The sequence below is a fragment of the Bos taurus genome, chromosome 2 (assembly GCF_002263795.3).
Source record: "Bos taurus isolate L1 Dominette 01449 registration number 42190680 breed Hereford chromosome 2, ARS-UCD2.0, whole genome shotgun sequence".
Taxonomy (NCBI): Eukaryota; Metazoa; Chordata; class Mammalia; order Artiodactyla; family Bovidae; genus Bos; species Bos taurus.
Window position 1 is genome coordinate 51,735,897 of NC_037329.1, and position 12,380 is coordinate 51,748,276.

Here is a 12,380-nt window from a genome sequence, read left to right on the forward strand (position 1 = left end):
AAAAGATAGTACATACAAGTAGTACCCAAAAGAGAGCAGGAGTATCCATACTAACATCAAAAAGAAGACTTTAAGTCAAAGATTTTTATAAGAGACAAAGAAGCACTCTACATATTTATGCAAATGCCAATATATCAAGAAGATAAAACAACTGTAAACATTTCTAAGACACAGCAAAATTTATGAGACCCATATTTCTCTATTTAAAATACATTAGCTACCATTTCCCTGATTGTAGCACCTAAATTGCCAACTTAAATCACTTTAAAATATTTCCTATTTTTTAATCTCCAAAAATGCTGCTTATAGAAACAGCATTTCTTCGTTTTGTTTTGTTTCTCAAGTCCCAACTTACTCCATGAGCAGAGTCATCACCTGGCCCCACATAATCCTCTAGCCTAGAGGATTGTCTTCTGGGCTGGTAATTCACCTAAAAGAACAGACTGATTTTGTCAATCTGGGTTTCCCTTTATTCATGATTCTGTGATTATTTTGAAATTACTCTAATTGTGAAATATACCACAGTATTCATCATATTTACTAATTGTGATCTTTGTACACTTACACTGCATCAATAACCGTAGGACTAACTTGTGTGTATTATGTGCACTAATTCACTTCAGTCATGTCTGACTCTTTGTGACCCCACGGACTACAGTCCACCAGGCTCCTCTGTCCATGGGGATTCTCTAGGCAAGGATACTGGAATGGATTGCCATGCTCTCTCCTCCAGCGGATCTCCCCAACCCAGGAATTGAACCCATGATCTTTTCGTCTCCTGCATTTGCAGGCAGATTCTTTACCACTGAACCACCTGGGAAGTCCTACCCTACATGCATGTTTTAGTATTATTCATCTAGTAAGTCATTTATATTTATTAGTAGAATACTCACAAGAGGATTAATCTGAAACATATATGTATATGTGTACACACACACACATATATATAATAGAGGACATAATTAAGTTGTTGATGAAATATATCATCTCAATTGAATTGTCAGTTTAAAGAATAACTGAATAAAATTACTTGCAGTGAAGTTCACTTTCACTTAAAGTTTGAACTTTGCTTTATTGTTGTTTGTCATTTTGTAATAGATCCATGGAAATTATATCACAGTTTCCTCAAACTTGTTAGGTCATTTTATATTTTTTATTATTTTTTTTCTTTAAGCATACTCTTTAAAATCTCTTGTAGATGACTAAAACAATAAAACCCAGCCCCTCCCAAAGGCACACTTCTTTAGAAAATACTATAATTTAAATTTGAAAAAGGAAGCCTAAGTTTTTCAGTTCTAATTCTGATTCCCTTCTGCATTTCAGTGGAATACACACTTGGCATTTATAATTTCCCAGATTCAGGAGTCACAAATCACATATCTTGATTTGTTCTTATGCTTAATGTGAACAATTTCAATTTTATTATTTTGAACTTCTTGGTAATATGAACTACACGAAAATCATATCATGGTGAGTTAGGACTGCAGTGAGAAAATCTGGGAAGACGACATCTGACATACATTATTGATGTAATCTCCCCTACTCTAATCAAAACATCAACTAGTATTCCAGAACTGAGCAGCTGCCAGGCCCAGCAGGCATGTCACTTCTCTAGGTATAAAAGATCTGTGTACCTCAGGGAGAAAAAAAAATGATTATAGCAGGCTGGTTCCCCGAATGAAAAGAAATCAAGAGTTGCTAAACTGAGTTCTTCCTACCACTGAGTCTACGAGTCCAAACTTCTGAGATACTAGGAATGAAGAGGCTTCTCTTTGATACCCTAAAGGAGAACAGCATTCACCAGCAGAACACCACACACTTGCAGATGTGGACTACAAATTTTTCCATCATGTGGGGGATTGCTACTGCACAAGGCTGCCAAAAATTAAGCTGGCACCACAGAGTATGAAGTACAATAAGCTGGCAAGGAAAAACTGCAGTGTTCCTCTGGGACCAGCAACTAAAGGGGGAGAAGAAGCAGAAGATCCAGACTAGACAGTCCCTAGTAAAACAGAACTGCAGATAGAAATCAATAGATTTAATTGACACAAAACAAATTGTAAAATGATTCAAATACATAAAATGATTCAATCACAACATTAGGAAAAACCAACCCAAACAGAAAATATGGTTATCAAATTTTAAAATGTAATATATAAATTGAAGATGAATATGTTACTGATGAGACTTGACTAATTTTCCTGAAAAATCAAGTACAGGAAATATCTCAAAATATAGAAAAGGGATACAAAAACCCAGAAATCATAAAAAAAAAAAAACTTAACCAACTTAAAGGAATTCTTCAGGAGATATAACATGTCAGTCATGTTTTATAAAATAAATTTCACATGAATTAAAGATTTGAGTAAAATATAAAACAACAATAATCATAGAAAAAATTTAGAATGTCATGTATTTTACCTAGTGTTAGGCCAAAAGGTCAAAAAGGGGGAAAGAGAAAACATTTGCTATGCAGACTTAAGTTCTGTAGCAAAAGATAGCATAAAGCAACGTGCACATGTTAGAACAGGGAAGAAACGTCTACAAAGATTATAAAAGGTTGTAGGTATACAATCAGAATGTAGCAGTTATAAACTGATGAGAACAGTATAAGAACCTTATGTGTAGTAGTTATCTATTGTTGCATAACAAATTGTCTCCCAAAGTTAGGAATTTAGCAAATATTTATTTCTTCACAGTTCCTAGGAGTCAGTGATCGGGGAGCACCTTAGCTTGGCTCTTTTACTCTAAATCTCTCCTAAAGTTGCAGTTAAGCTGGGCCACTATAGACTCATGAAGTCTGAATTAGTCGGAGGAGAGCTGCTTTCAGAAGGCAATGGCACCCCACTCCAGTACTCTTGCCTGGAAAATCCCATGGACAGAGGAGCCTGGTAGGCTGCAATTCATGGGGTCGATAGGAGTCGGACACGACTGAGCGACTTCACTTTCACTTTTCACTTTCATGCATTGGAGAAGGAAATGGCAACCCACTCCAGTGTTCTTGCCTGGAGAATCCCAGGGACAGGGGAGCCTGGTGGGCTGCCATCTCTGGGGTCACACAGAGTTGGACACGACTGAAGCAACTTAGCAGCAGCAGCAGCATCAGAGCTGTTTTCAAATGTCCTTACATGGTTTTCAGCAGGCTTCCTTCCCTCGACACTTGGACCTCTCTATAGTGCTGCCTCATGACATTGCAGATGACTTCCCACATCGTGAACAGCATGGAGTGAGCAAGAGAGAGTACTCAAGAAGAAAATCTGCCAGCATTTTTTTTAACCTTATCTCAGAAGTGATGTCCCATTACCTCTTCTGTATTCTACCTGTTAGAAGCTGATAACTAACTGATAACTAAATCCAATGCACTAAGTGAGAAGTTGACACAAGGGGATAAATGTCGTGAGTCAGGAATTATTGATGATATCATAGAGGATACTCCTACCCCTACTATGGAAATACATTTCCATTGTCAAAATCCCTGACTCATGACCTATATATGTGTATATATGTATTATTTTTCAAACTGACAATTAAGGAAATGCATATTAAAGTCTTTAGTAATGAGATATCACTTTGTACCCAACAGAATGGCAAACACTCAAAAAAGTAAGTGTAATCCCTCTAGAAATTTTAATTTTTATGCTTAAAATTAAAATATACATTTATACTTCAACTAGGAATTCCAATCTTTCCAATCTGTCCTGTAGAAATAAAATCAACAATATTTCGAAGTATGTGTGACAAGATATTATTTGTAACAGCTGAAACTAAGGTTGCTTGGGAGTCAGATGAATGACTATGATTAAGAGTGATGGCGAAATAAATTGTGGTTCACTTTTTCCATGGAACAATATGCAACTTTTTAAAATAACTAGTTAGAGCTATACTGGTTATCTTACAGGGATTTTGGTAAAATGTTATGCAAAGAAATAAACATAATATGATTTCATTGTTATAAAATAAAAATTGTATCTATTGACAGACTGGTTCCAGATAGGAAAAGAAGTACGTCAAGGCTGTATATTGTCACCCTGCTTATTTAACTTATATGCAGAGTACATCATGAGAAACGCTGGGCTGGAAGAAACACAAGCTGGAATCAAGATTGCTGGGAGAAATATCAATAACCTCAGATATGCAGATGACACCACCCTTATGGCAGAAAGTGAAGAGGAACTAAAAAGCCTCTTGATGAAAGTGAAAGACAAGAGTGAAAAAGTTGGCTTAAAGCTCAACATTCAGAAAACAAAGATCATGGCATCTGGTCCCATCACTTCATGGGAAATAGATGGGGAAACAGTGGAAACAGTGTCAGACTTTATTTTATTTTTTATTTTTTAAACTTTACAATATTGTATTGGTTTTGCCAAATATCGAAATGAATCTGCCACAGGTATACATGTGTTCCCCATCCTGAACCCTCCTCCCTCCTCCCTCCCCATACCATCCCTCTGGGTCGTCCCAGTGCACCAGCCCCAAGCATCCAGTATCGTGCATCGAACCTGGACTGGCGACTCTTTTATTGGGCTCCAAAATCACTGCAGATGGTGACTGCAGCCATGAAATTAAAAGACGCTTACTCCTTGGAAGGAAAGTTATGACCAACCTAGATAGCATATTCAAAAGCAGAGACATTACTTTGCCAACAAAACTCTATCTAGTAAAGGCTATGGTTTTTCCAGTAGTCATATATGGATGTGAGAGTTGGACTGTGAAGAAAGCTGAGCACCAAAGAATTGATGCTTTTGAACTGTGGTGTTTGAGAAGACTCTTGAGAGTCCCTTGGACTGCAAGGAGATCCAATCAGTCCATTCTGAAGGAGATCAGTCCTGGGTGTTCTTTGGAAGGAATGATGCTAAAGCTGAAACTCCAGTACTTTGGCCACCTCATGTGAAGAGTTGACTCATTGGAAAAGACTCTGATGCTGGGAGGGATTGGGGGCAGGAGGAGAAGGGGACGACAGAGGATGAGATGGCTGGATGGCATCACCAACTCGATGGACATGAGTTTGAGTGAACTCCGGGAGTTGGTGATGGACAGGGAGGCCTGGCATGCTGCAATTTACGAGGTCACAAAGAGTTGGACAGAACTGAGTGACTGAACTGAACTGAACTGATTGATCAGTTATATAATTATACTGTATATACATCTTATGTATATAATTTTATGAGAAAGAAAAAAAAACATGTGGAGAAAAAGAAATACATTGAGAAGTATATACCAGGTTATTTTTAAACCAAAAAAAAAAAAAATCCGCACAAAGATATATAGAGAAATGGTTATTAAATATAAACTTATGTTCATATATATATATATGTCAATAGATGGATAAATACCATATCTACATACCTAGATACATAAATAGATACCAATGCATGGACAGATAGACATCTATGCATCTATCCATACATATATTTGAGTATGTGAATGTGCGTGAAAATGAAAGTGTTAGTTGCTCAGTCATGTCTGACTCTTTGCGACCACAGAGGAGCCCTACCCATTGAATTCTCCAAGCAAGAATATTGGAGTGGATTGCCATTTCCTTCTTCAGGGGATCTACCCAACCCAGGGATCAGACCCGGTCTCCCACATTGCAGGCATAGTCTTTACCAACTGAGCCACCAGTAAATGAAGAATTTTCCACTCTTACAAGAGCCTTAAAACATAAAAAGAAGCAAACAAAAATGTTGTTACTTCTACCACACTCTGTTTAAGGAGGCTCTTCCTTTTTGCGAGCTCAGTCACTCAGTCGAGTCCGACTCTTTGCCACCCCATGAACTATAGTCCACCAGGCTCCTCTGTTCATGGAATTTTCCAGGCAAGAATACTGGAGTGGGTTGTCATTTCCTTCTCCAGAGGTTCTTCCCAACCCAGGGATTGAACCCACATCTCCTAAATCCTATATTAGCCGGTAGATTCTTCACCACTGAGCCACCTAGGAAGCCCAGGTGAGTAGCCATCTTAAGCAAGAGAGTTCAAGGTATAAATCACACAGGGACACAGACCTGCCATCAAAACTAGTACTTATTGAGTGGGAGAATCACCTTGAGGTAATACGGGTGAAAGGCCTGCTGCACAGATCTGAGCATATTACCCTTTACTAGACGACTGTTCTCTACAATTTCATACATTCATTTATGCTAAATCAACTCCAGTGTATTTTGGCTTATGAGCTGATAGTCTTTGTCATTTTATATATTTATGGTCTTTAGAATAAACCACACTTTATATTAGGAAAATTATTAGAACTGGAAAATGTACTACTTTGCTAAGCAAACAAGAAAGATAATACAAAAGGAAGGTCTTTCAAATATGTAATTGTTGCTTTGTCTCCAGAAAAATAAAGTGCTTTTACATCACAGGTAAGAGGAACCAGTATTATCTTCACTGTAGAGCACAGCTCTTCACATTCTAACCACAAATAAAATAAGAGCTAAAGTCTTGTGTTTCCATGTGTATCAATTAGCAAATGAATTCTGAAGCACTGAAAGTATAATCTCAAAAAAAGTTTATTTACAAAGCATGTGAGAGTTTTAAAAATTAATAAATAAAGGTGAAAGTCTATTTCTAAATAGCAATCTAACCTCAGAAAACTTTCCCTGACCACAGTCAAATTCAGATCATCTTAGACATCTTTGGAGAGAGGTTTTTAAAACCACCAATTCTCACAATGCTGTGAAACACAAAGAAACAATATATAGTATCCTACTTGCCATTAAAAAAAATAATAACAATTCTTTCATCACACATTTCAAACTCCCATTGACTCAAATGAAAAGGGCCTTTTTACTGGTGCTATTGTGAAAGCAATCCCTCAGCCACAATTCACTCTTGAACCGTCTGCTCTTAAATGCTTTTACATAACGATACCTTCTTTCAATATGGCCTGTTTACAAAAGAAACAGAACATGATAACCAATTCCTGAATCTTTTTTGAAGACAAAACATTCTCTCTGCACAAACTTCCCTTACTGTTGACACTACTCCATACATACTTCTTCCATTAATGATGGGTCACACCTACCACTTGCCCATAGACTGCAATTTCACTCTAATTACTGTTACTTCTAAGTGCTGATGAATGGAACAGCTGAAGTTTATATGCATACTAGACACCAGTTCCTATAACTTAATTCATCAGAAAGGTTTCAGAGTTGTTAAGAAAGAGTAAAGTGAATAACTATGGACCATGTGAAAAACTCCATTATGTAGGTCACTAACATTATTAAAAGCAATGTTATAGGAGATAAATGTAATCCAAAGAAAAACATTTTCTAAGTAGTTCATAACAACCTTGGAAATTCAAAGAAATACCCATAAATGATTAGAATATTTAAAAGCAAAGGTTGATTTATTCACAGAGTGAGAAAACTGTACATTCTAAATTTTTAAAAATATGGTTACCACAAGTATTAAGGGAAAAATGATTTGTGCTACATCAAAACAGAAGATGAATTTTGAGTCTAATTTTTTTCCCATGCCACATGACTTGCAGAATCTTAGTTCCCAGACTAGGGATTAAACCTGCAGCCTTGGCATTCAGAGCTCTGAGTCCTAACCACTGGACCACCAGAGAATTTCCAAAAGTGCTTAAGTTTTAAAATATAGGAATCTAAAACTTTGAAATTGTAAACTATATGAAGAAAATTTCCTTGTTTAGAAAAAAACGTTGTATAATGTTAGTTTTTAAGTTGAAGAAATCTCAGGAGGTTCTGAAAACTGAGATTTGGAAATGATAAAAGTATTAAAGATGTCACACAGCTAACAAATGACAGAACAAAGATTCAAGCCCAGTTCTGCATTCCATGCTTTTAACCACTCTGCCATGTTGCTCTAATTTTGGGGTCCTGCTAACAAATATTGGAGAAGGCAATGGCACCCCACTCCAGTACTCTTGCCTGAAAATTCCCATGGATGGAGGAGCCTGGTAGGCTACAGTCCATGGGATCGCTAGGAGTCGAACACAACTGAGCAACTTCACTTTCACTTTTCACTTTCATGCATTGGAGAAGGAAATGGCAACCCACTCCAGTGTTCTTGCCTGGAGAATCCCAGGGACAGGGGAGCCTGGTGGGCTGCCATCTCTGGGGTTGCACAGAGTCATACACGACTAAAGCGACTTAGCAGCAGCAGCAGCTAACAAATATCATGCAATATAGTGGGAAGATAAGATACGACTTTTAATTTGGAATTATGAATTAAGGAAGAATAATTGTTTCGAAGAGTTTTAAAGTTTTAAGCCTGGATGACTGAGACAAGTATGTTGTCATTAGGGGATGGTCCTCTGCTTCCCCAAATGCTGGCAATCACTCCTCTATTTTCTAGGCAAGAGACTAGGAGTTATCTTTCTGGGAAATATACCAATCCAAGAGAAGACCCAAAGATTCTGACATTAAATGTTTCCCAGTGAAATTCCCTAGTTAGATAACCTTACAGAGGGAACCACAGTCAACAGACCTATTCACATACTCAAAGCCTCCTAGAAACTTTTTAGTCACCTATTCTTAAATATTAATAGATGACTGAGTGACTTCACTTTCACTTTTCACTTTCATGCACTGGAGAAGGAAGTGGCAACCCACTCCAGTGTTCTTGCCTGGAGAATCCCAGGGACAGGGGAGCCTGGTGGGCTACCGTCTATGGGGTCACACAGAATCGGACATGACTAAAGCAACTTAGCAGCAGCAGCAGCACCTTAAGAAATATGCAAACAAGAGAAAGATATAAACAACCCAGAGAAGGGAGACAGAGTCATTTGAAGAAACATATCTTATGCAAGAGAAAAAAAAAATACCCCCACAAAAGCTTCAATTAATACTTTATAAGCTATAAAAGGAGTTATTACATTTGTGAAAGAAGAATAAGAATCTACTAAAAAGGAGCATTCATAGAAAAAGTAGTCTTAAAAATTAAAAATATGAAAGCCAAAATTAAAACTTGAAGAGGTATAGAAGACAAAGTTAAGGAAACCTCTCAGAAAATAAAGAAAAGGACAAAAAAATAATTGAGAAAAAAAAAAAAGAGAGTCAGTATGGATGATCCACACTGCATAGACCAAATAATTGGAGTTGAGAGAAAGAGAGAACAAAGGGGGAAAAGAATCCAAAAAGTAGTTTAAGAAAATATTAATTTAGGGAAGCCATGAGTTTCTAGATTGAAGGAATATACTAAAAGCTTATGATAGAAGATGTCATGAAATACACAGTGAGTAAACCACCATGACGGAGAAGGCACTAGCACCCCACTCTAGTACTCCTGCCTGAAGAATCCCATGGACGGAGGAGCCTGGTAGGCTACAGTCCCTGGGGTCACAAACAGTCAGACACGACTGAGCGACTTCACTTTCACTTTTCACTTTCATGCACTGGAGAAGAAAATGGCAACCCACTCCAGAATTCTGGCCTGGAGAATCCCAGGGACGGGGGAGCCTGGTGGGCTGCCGTCTCTGGGGTCGCACAGAGTTGGACATGACTGAAGCAACTTAGCAGCAGCAGCAGCAGCAAACCACCATGAAATATCAGAATACGGAGAGTAAAAGGGAACTCTTACATACTTCTAAGAAGAAGAAACAAAGAAGCAATTTAAATAAGTTTGGATAAATAGCAAAGCTGAAAAATGAAAGCAGAACAAAACTGTAAAAATCCTAAAATAAAGTGATTTTTCTAACCTAGAATATATCAAAATATTCCTTACATAAAGACATTTTCATACATGAATACTCTCAGACACCATTTTCTCCTATGCATTTTTTTTTTTCTTAACTCTTAGAGGATACGCTTCAACAAAATGCAGGAATATATTGGCAGGGGAAAATGTGGAACTGAAAACACACTTGAGATGGGCAACACAATCAGATAGGTAAAGGGTAACTCCTATGCACTAAGTACCAGGTAACCTACCCAGGTAGGAAGAGGTTAGAGGAGGTGGCACTAAGAACATTCCTGATACTCTTAACATACTAGGAGGAGATTTCAGGAAATGAATTTGAAATAGAAATAGTGATACTTATTTAATCATGGAAAACTAAACAGAAGAAAAAAAAGGGGGGAGGAAAGATTCATATATATATAAATATTATGTTTATATGGTTCAGATGTGAGTAGCATTTATGTAACTGAAATAATATAAACAGTACATAGTTAAGAGTCTACTCTTCCAATGCAGGAGGTACTAGTTTGATACTGGTCAGGAACCTAAGAACTCACATGCCATGCAGCAAGGCCAAAAATATTTAAAATAAAATAAAATTTGAATATAGGATAGGAAGAACCAAGATTTTCATGTGGAAAGGGGAGAATGGTAAGGAAAAAAGAGAGCCACATCTCATTTTCAAGGAAAATTGAGAAGCAAGTGTCTAGAGCTGAACATTTGAGCAATAAATGAGTATATTATTTAAAACACAGAGATTATAATAGAGTGGAAATTCACTGCTTCTAGGAGACAAAAATGAGACAGTGGATCAGAGCACCCTTAACAAACTTGAACTATTTGATGCTTTAAACCATATACACCAATCTACCACTAATACAAATAAAAACTGGAGAGGAAGAGATCTAGAAATGGAAAGCCTGTCTCAGGAAGAATGGTGCTCACTTGCATGTTCAAGGAAGGGAGAGATGAGAACTGAGAAATGGAAGAAAGAAGGCCATCATAGCAGAAGTGCACCATGCAACTGCCAACATGCTGCTCCAAGTACTTTGTTGATATCTAGTCTTCTGGTTTGTTATGCTGTTGTTGCCCAGTGATCCTTATTTTTCTGTTTTAGGCTTATACCTGACCCAAATTTATTGCCAAGTCACCTTCCAAATCACTAAACAACATAACTTTACCACCAGACATCATCTCAGTGAAGCACCTTGACCTAAAAATGGGAACTGAGAATAGGTTCTAACACATCCATTCAAAAAGTCTGTTTTTAAACTTCTCATTGAATTTCTTGCATTGAAACTACATAAGATGGATGACTAATTGCTTGGGCTAAACTAATAGCACCAGTAAACTAAATATAAGTACAGTTTATTACCATTTCAATTTATATAATCATTAAACCAAAATCTTGAAGGGACAAAATATCTCCAATGTCTCAGAAAATAGAATCAGTATGAGTACCTAACCTTTACTTTAAAACATTCTAGAAAATCGAGAGTAAAAACATTATTTCAAGAGAGAAGTTAGAAAGATATAATAAAATGTTATTAATTTGAGTTAAAAATGCATGTTCTTAACGTTACTCAAAATACTTTTACAAACTCTTGCTGGATTCTGAGCGAAAACCTCTGAGTAGAGGATCCAAGACAGATGTTCCTCTGCCCATTTAGGAATAAGTTCCCACTCTTGCCTGAAGTCCTTGGCTGATTATGGGAACCAAAAGAACCAGTGGACTTCCAGCCCAGGGTTGATTCTCTGGTTTAAAAATAACCTTTTTACCAATTCTCCAACTGGCATGCTTTCTTTATTCTCTAAAATATGCCATCAGTTCAGAAATTAGGAATATAAAATCCATATGGAGAGCACCCAATTTATTTTATGAAAAACTTATAATATTAATTGGGTAGCTTCCCAGCTGGCACTAGTGGTAAAGAACCCCCTGCCAATGCAGGAAACATAAAGACATGAGAGATGCAGGTTTGAAACCTGGGTTGGGAAGATCCCCTGGAGGCAGGGAAGGCAACCCACTCTAGTATTTTACCTGAAGAATCCCATGCACAGAGGAGCCTGGAGGACTATGTTCCACGGGGTCGCAGAGTCAGACACGACTGAAATGACTCAGCATGAAATATAAATATTTAATAAAATTGACATAAAGTATAAATTAAAAATAACTGTTGCACCCAAAGTTATTTCATTCTGAGGAATATGGTAGAATTACAAAGACAAAAAACATATATTAAGTTGGCCCAATTATTTACTTCATGTATTTAGTAAATTCGTAAGAGTTTAAATATATCCAAAACTATTCTTAAGTTTTATGATGATTGAGTCTCAAAATGACTTATTTTTTTCCAGATAATAAGTCTTTATATTCAGAACTTGCATTACTTTAAAGAAACTTAGAATAATGCATAAAGATAGAAAATTACCAAAAAAAATCACAAGTCACTGATTTAAGCATATTTGTGTCTTTCAGGAAAACTATAATTCATTGTAACCTCTTTAATTCAGAACTGTATAAGATTCTTAACTTCAGCATATGATTTTGAAATTTGTAAAATGAAAACATAAGAAAAATAGATTGATATGATTAAGTATTTTGAAAGTTATAGCATTGATCTTTTCAGTAATTAATAGCCTGCATTTCAATTTATACTATCATAATGTGCTTTACAGAAACTACTTAAGCTATAAATACTTAGGATGTAAAGAACATTGAGGAATTAAACTGT

The 12,380-nt window shown here is 36.7% G+C and overlaps 1 long non-coding RNA gene across 4 annotated transcripts in view; it reads right to left on the reverse strand.

The window, feature by feature from the left end:
• The window catches only part of LOC132343016 (uncharacterized), a 372,811-nt gene that overhangs the window by 35,937 nt on the left and 324,494 nt on the right, over window positions 1–12,380 (reverse strand). The window lies entirely within an intron of this gene.